Consider the following 7,917-nt stretch of genomic DNA (forward strand, 5'->3'; position numbering starts at 1 on the left):
CTATAGTGACTCTACAGCTGCTCTATAGTGACTCTACAGCTGCTCTATAGTGACTCTACAGCTCCTCTATAGCGACTCTACAGCTCCTCTATAGCGACTCTATAGTGACTCTACAGCTCCTCTATAGTGACTCTACAGCTCCTCTACAGTGACTCTACAGCTGCTCTATAGTGACTCTACAGCTGCTCTATAGTGACTCTACAGCTGCTCTATAGTGACTCTACAGCTCCTCTATAGTGACTCTACAGCTCCTCTATAGCGACTCTACAGCTCCTCTATAGCGGCTCTACAGCTCCTCTATAGCGGCTCTACAGCTCCTCTATAGCGACTCTACAGCTCCTCTATAGCGACTCTACAGCTCCTCTATAGTGACTCTACAGCTCCTCTATAGTGACTCTACAGCTCCTCTATAGCGACTCTACAGCTCCTCTATAGTGACTCTACAGCTCCTCTATAGTGACTCTACAGCTGCTCTATAGTGACTCTACAGCTGCTCTATAGTGACTCTACAGCTGCTCTATAGTGACTCTACAGCTCCTCTATAGTGACTCTACAGCTCCTCTATAGTGACTCTACAGCTCCTCTATAGTGACTCTACAGCTCCTCTATAGCGACTCTACAGCTCCTCTATAGTGACTCTACAGCTCCTCTATACTGACTCTACAGCTCCTCTATAGTGACTCTACAGCTCCTCTATAGTGACTCTACAGCTCCTCTATAGTGGCTCTACAGCTCCTCTATAGCGGCTGTACAGCTCCTCTATAGTGACTCTACAGCTCCTCTATAGTGACTCTACAGCTCCTCTATACTGACTCTACAGCTCCTCTATAGTGACTCTACAGCTCCTCTATAGTGACTCTACAGCTCCTCTATAGTGACTCTACAGCTCCTCTATAGTGACTCTACAGCTGCTCTATAGTGACTCTACAGCTGCTCTATAGTGACTCTACAGCTCCTCTATAGCGACTCTACAGCTCCTCTATAGCGACTCTATAGTGACTCTACAGCTCCTCTATAGTGACTCTACAGCTCCTCTACAGTGACTCTACAGCTGCTCTATAGTGACTCTACAGCTGCTCTATAGTGACTCTACAGCTGCTCTATAGTGACTCTACAGCTCCTCTATAGTGACTCTACAGCTCCTCTATAGCGACTCTACAGCTCCTCTATAGCGGCTCTACAGCTCCTCTATAGCGGCTCTACAGCTCCTCTATAGCGACTCTACAGCTCCTCTATAGCGACTCTACAGCTCCTCTATAGTGACTCTACAGCTCCTCTATAGTGACTCTACAGCTCCTCTATAGCGACTCTACAGCTCCTCTATAGTGACTCTACAGCTCCTCTATAGTGACTCTACAGCTGCTCTATAGTGACTCTACAGCTGCTCTATAGTGACTCTACAGCTGCTCTATAGTGACTCTACAGCTCCTCTATAGTGACTCTACAGCTCCTCTATAGTGACTCTACAGCTCCTCTATAGTGACTCTACAGCTCCTCTATAGCGACTCTACAGCTCCTCTATAGTGACTCTACAGCTCCTCTATAGTGGCTCTACAGCTCCTCTATAGCGGCTCTACAGCTCCTCTATAGTGACTCTACAGCTCCTCTATAGCGACTCTACAGCTCCTCTATAGTGACTCTACAGCTCCTCTATAGTGACTCTACAGCTCCTCTATACTGACTCTACAGCTCCTCTATAGTGACTCTACAGCTCCTCTATAGTGACTCTACAGCTCCTCTATAGTGGCTCTACAGCTCCTCTATAGCGGCTGTACAGCTCCTCTATAGTGACTCTACAGCTCCTCTATAGTGACTCTACAGCTCCTCTATACTGACTCTACAGCTCCTGTATAGTGACTCTACAGCTCCTCTATAGTGACTCTACAGCTCCTCTATAGTGGCTCTACAGCTCCTCTATAGTGACTCTACAGCTCCTCTATAGTGACTCTACAGCTCCTCTATAGTGACTCTACAGCTCCTCTATAGTGACTCTACAGCTGCTCTATAGTGACTCTACAGCTGCTCTATAGTGACTCTACAGCTCCTCTATAGCGACTCTACAGCTCCTCTATAGCGACTCTATAGTGACTCTACAGCTCCTCTATAGTGACTCTACAGCTCCTCTACAGTGACTCTACAGCTGCTCTATAGTGACTCTACAGCTGCTCTATAGTGACTCTACAGCTGCTCTATAGTGACTCTACAGCTCCTCTATAGTGACTCTACAGCTCCTCTATAGCGACTCTACAGCTCCTCTATAGCGGCTCTACAGCTCCTCTATAGCGGCTCTACAGCTCCTCTATAGCGACTCTACAGCTCCTCTATAGCGACTCTACAGCTCCTCTATAGTGACTCTACAGCTCCTCTATAGTGACTCTACAGCTCCTCTATAGCGACTCTACAGCTCCTCTATAGTGACTCTACAGCTCCTCTATAGTGACTCTACAGCTGCTCTATAGTGACTCTACAGCTGCTCTATAGTGACTCTACAGCTGCTCTATAGTGACTCTACAGCTCCTCTATAGTGACTCTACAGCTCCTCTATAGTGACTCTACAGCTCCTCTATAGTGACTCTACAGCTCCTCTATAGCGACTCTACAGCTCCTCTATAGTGACTCTACAGCTCCTCTATACTGACTCTACAGCTCCTCTATAGTGACTCTACAGCTCCTCTATAGTGACTCTACAGCTCCTCTATAGTGGCTCTACAGCTCCTCTATAGCGGCTGTACAGCTCCTCTATAGTGACTCTACAGCTCCTCTATAGTGACTCTACAGCTCCTCTATACTGACTCTACAGCTCCTCTATAGTGACTCTACAGCTCCTCTATAGTGACTCTACAGCTCCTCTATAGTGACTCTACAGCTCCTCTATAGTGACTCTACAGCTGCTCTATAGTGACTCTACAGCTGCTCTATAGTGACTCTACAGCTCCTCTATAGCGACTCTACAGCTCCTCTATAGCGACTCTATAGTGACTCTACAGCTCCTCTATAGTGACTCTACAGCTCCTCTACAGTGACTCTACAGCTGCTCTATAGTGACTCTACAGCTGCTCTATAGTGACTCTACAGCTGCTCTATAGTGACTCTACAGCTCCTCTATAGTGACTCTACAGCTCCTCTATAGCGACTCTACAGCTCCTCTATAGCGGCTCTACAGCTCCTCTATAGCGGCTCTACAGCTCCTCTATAGCGACTCTACAGCTCCTCTATAGCGACTCTACAGCTCCTCTATAGTGACTCTACAGCTCCTCTATAGTGACTCTACAGCTCCTCTATAGCGACTCTACAGCTCCTCTATAGTGACTCTACAGCTCCTCTATAGTGACTCTACAGCTGCTCTATAGTGACTCTACAGCTGCTCTATAGTGACTCTACAGCTGCTCTATAGTGACTCTACAGCTCCTCTATAGTGACTCTACAGCTCCTCTATAGTGACTCTACAGCTCCTCTATAGTGACTCTACAGCTCCTCTATAGCGACTCTACAGCTCCTCTATAGTGACTCTACAGCTCCTCTATAGTGGCTCTACAGCTCCTCTATAGCGGCTCTACAGCTCCTCTATAGTGACTCTACAGCTCCTCTATAGCGACTCTACAGCTCCTCTATAGTGACTCTACAGCTCCTCTATAGTGACTCTACAGCTCCTCTATACTGACTCTACAGCTCCTCTATAGTGACTCTACAGCTCCTCTATAGTGACTCTACAGCTCCTCTATAGTGGCTCTACAGCTCCTCTATAGCGGCTGTACAGCTCCTCTATAGTGACTCTACAGCTCCTCTATAGTGACTCTACAGCTCCTCTATACTGACTCTACAGCTCCTGTATAGTGACTCTACAGCTCCTCTATAGTGACTCTACAGCTCCTCTATAGTGGCTCTACAGCTCCTCTATAGTGACTCTACAGCTCCTCTATAGTGACTCTACAGCTCCTCTATACTGACTCTACAGCTCCTGTATAGTGACTCTACAGCTCCTCTATAGTGACTCTACAGCTCCTCTATAGTGGCTCTACAGCTCCTCTATAGTGGCTCTACAGCTCCTCTATAGCGGCTCTACAGCTCCTCTATAGTGACTCTACAGCTCCTGTATAGTGACTCTACAGCTCCTCTATACTGACTCTACAGCTCCTCTATAGTGACTCTACAGCTCCTCTATAGTGACTCTACAGCTTCAGTAAACAGCTGAGAGGGTTGTTCATGCAGTGGTTGATCATCAGGTGGTCAGCCTCGGTCAGGCCGGTCTCTGATGCTCCTGACTCTAACAGGCTGCAGGTCAGCGAACCGTGGAGCTTCTGAGGGACAGGGACTTGTGGTGGGGACATGTCCTTTCAGGTGTGGAGACCAGAGCTCGGCGCAGCTGGATGCCCCAGTGAGGCTTTCCTCCGCGTCTCAGCATCACCATGATGACGTGCTGAGAGGACGAGCTGGAGGCCCTGTCCACATCCTCATCCTCATCGCACCCTGAGCGTGCACACTCCTGTTCAGCCACATGCACGAGGGAACATGCACCCAGCGTGGACCAGGAGACCCCAGCCTGAAGCTTCGGGATAGAGCCTGAAACCAGGAAGGGACTTCCTGACTGGAGGAGGAAGAAACAGTTTCTGAAGGACAAGTAGAGCTCTGCTGCCCTCTGCTGGGCTGTGTGTGTGTGTGTGTGTGTGTGTGTGTGTGTGTGTGTGTGTGTGTGTGTGTGTTCTCGTATTTCTATCCTTGTTGGGGCCAAATGTCCCCACAAGGATAGCAAAACGTGGAACGACGTGCCTTGTGGGGACCTTTTTCCGGTCCTAAGTAGGAGAAACAGTGTTTTCTTGACCATGTTGTTGTTACTGAAAAAAGTAAAAGTGCAAAAACATTTCTTTAGGGTTAGGCTTTGTTGTGGTGTGGGTTAGGGTTAGGGTAAGGGTCAGGGTTAGGGGCTAGACATGAATGGGAGTCAATGGAAGGTCCCCACAAGGATAGAAATACGAGACTGTACTCCTGTACTCCTGTATTTTTCTTGCACATACATATATTCTCATGTTACACACACACATATCACATGTCACTCTTACACACACATACACACACCGACCCCTTTATTAGGCACTCCTTGCTAGTACCGGGTTGGACCCCTTTTGCCTTCAGAACTGTCTTAATCCTTGGTGGTCTAGACTCAAGGTGCTGGAACGTTCCTCAGAGGGTTTGGTCCACATGGACAGGACAGCATCATGCAGCCGCTGCAGATCCACGATGCCGATCTCCCGCTCCACCACGCCCCAGAGGTCCACTGGATGGAGATCTGGTGACTGGAGGCCGTTAGAGTCCAGTGGACTCATGGTCCTGTTCCAGAACCCAGTCTGACATGATTCATGGCGCGTTCTCCTGCTGGAAGCAGCCGTCAGAAGACGGTCCACTGTGGTCATAAAGGGACGGACATGGTCCGCAACAAGACTCAGAACAATGATGACAATCTGTAAATTCTGAGGAGGCTCAGGAGGCTCAGCATCTGTTTAGGATGGATCCTCCTGGACGCCTCCCTGGGGAGGAGTTCTAGACATGTCCCACTGTGTGTAGGACCCGGGCAGACCCAGGACACTCTGGAGAGACTATGTCTCTGAGCTGGACTGGTAACGCCTCAGCATCCTCCAGGAAGAGCTGGAGGAAGACTCTGGAGACAGGAAGTCTGGGGACCAGGAGTTTGGATATCTCTGCTGAGACTTGTGCCTCTGTGACCCGGTCCTGGATAAGCAGAAGAAGATGGATGGATGATGGGTGGATGATGAATGAATGATGATGGATGATGGGTGGATGATGGATGGATGATGGATGGATGATGCAGTAGCAGCAGTAGCAGCAGAGACACAATCAATGAGAGGAGTGGCCGGTGAGCACTGAAACTAAAGAATGATAAAGCTCCACCTAAAAAATCTACCACCAGCTGCAACTTACAAATCCCTTCGAGACCGTTCAGACAGTCCAAGACATTCCGAGACCAAGAGACCTGAGACCGAGACCAAGACCGAGACCATAGACTGTCGAGACTGAGAAAAGGTGGTCTCGTCAGTAACAGCCCTGTGTTCCCCTGCATGGTGTCGTTCTGTCAGAAGATGGAAGTTCCAGACCTGACAGAGTCTCTGGATCCTGATGTTCAGCAGGGGGTTCTACTGCAGGGGGTTCTACTGCAGAGGGTTCTACTGCAGGGGGTTCTACTGCAGAGGGTTCTACTGCAGGGGGTTCTACTGCAGGGGGTTCTACTGCAGAGGGTTCCACTGCAGAGGGTTCTACTGCAGAGGGTTCCACTGCAGAGGGTTCTACTGCAGAGGGTTCTACTGCAGGGGGTTCTACTGCAGAGGGTTCTACTGCAGAGGGTTCCACTGCAGAGGGTTCTACTGCAGGGGGTTCTACTGCAGAGGGTTCTACTGCAGAGGGTTCTACTGCAGAGGGTTCTACTGCAGGGGGTTCTACTGCAGAGGGTTCTACTGCAGAGGGTTCTACTGCAGGGGGTTCTACTGCAGAGGGTTCTACTGCAGGGGGTTCTACTGCAGGGGGTTCTACTGCAGAGGGTTCTACTGCAGAGGGTTCTACTGCAGGGGGTTCTACTGCAGGGGGTTCTACTGCAGGGGGTTCTACTGCAGAGGGTTCTACTGCAGGGGGTTCTACTGCAGAGGGTTCTACTGCAGAGGGTTCTACTGCAGGGGGTTCTACTGCAGAGGGTTCTACTGCAGAGGGTTCTACTGCAGGGGGTTCTACTGCAGGGGGTTCTACTGCAGAGGGTTCTACTGCAGGGGGTTCTACTGCAGGGGGTTCTACTGCAGAGGGTTCTACTGCAGGGGGTTCTACTGCAGGGGGTTCTACTGCAGGGGGTTCTACTGGAGGGGGTTCTACTGCAGAGGGTTCTACTGCAGAGGGTTCTACTGCAGGGGGTTCTACTGCAGGGGGTTCTACTGCAGAGGGTTCTACTGCAGGGGGTTCTACTGCAGAGGGTTCTACTGCAGGGGGTTCTACTGCAGAGGGTTCTACTGCAGAGGGTTCTACTGCAGGGGGTTCTACTGCAGGGGGTTCTACTGCAGGGGGTTCTACTGGAGGGGGTTCTACTGCAGAGGGTTCTACTGCAGAGGGTTCTACTGCAGGGGGTTCTACTGCAGGGGGTTCTACTGCAGAGGGTTCTACTGCAGGGGGTTCTACTGCAGAGGGTTCTACTGCAGAGGGTTCTACTGCAGGGGGTTCTACTGCAGGGGGTTCTACTGCAGAGGGTTCTACTGCAGAGGGTTCTACTGCAGGGGGTTCTACTGCAGGGGTTCTACTGCAGGGGGTTCTACTGCAGGGGGTTCTACTGAGACTTTTTTTTTTTTTTTTTGGGAATTTAAGTTTTTATTAGTTTCCACTTTTTTTTTTTAACAAAAGACAAACAACAAACAAAAGACAAAGTCCAAAGAAGAGTGACTGGTGCAGATCTCCCCTACCCCCCTTCCCCCCACCCCCACCCACCCCCACCCCAGGTGCAAATCTACAAAGCAATAAAAACCAGGTTCATATCACTCCCAATAATTTGCTGGGAAAAAAAAACAAAACAAAAACAAAAACAAATCCAGAGCAGTAAATCTCAGTCTAAATAGGTCTCTGATTTGCCTTGATGTAGGACCAAAAATCGTCCCAGTCAGTACCAGAGTCCTCTGCTCCAGGTCTCAGTCTGTGTAGCATCGATTCATAAGAGGCTGTGTCCGCCATTGCTTTGAGCCAGTCTTTCAATTCTGGACGCGCTGTGGTTTTCCAGTGTCTCAGGAATATCCTGGATGCTGTTACCAGTCCGGTAATAAAAATGCTGAAGATCTGCTCAGAAGCTGTGGGCATTTGAGATCTCTCCCCCAATAAACACAGTTCAGGTGTCAATGGCACCTGTAGTCCAGACCAGTTGCTCAGTACCTGAGTAAC

This window comes from Salarias fasciatus, chromosome 10 (genome assembly GCF_902148845.1).
Source record: "Salarias fasciatus chromosome 10, fSalaFa1.1, whole genome shotgun sequence".
NCBI classification, from domain to species: Eukaryota; Metazoa; Chordata; class Actinopteri; order Blenniiformes; family Blenniidae; genus Salarias; species Salarias fasciatus.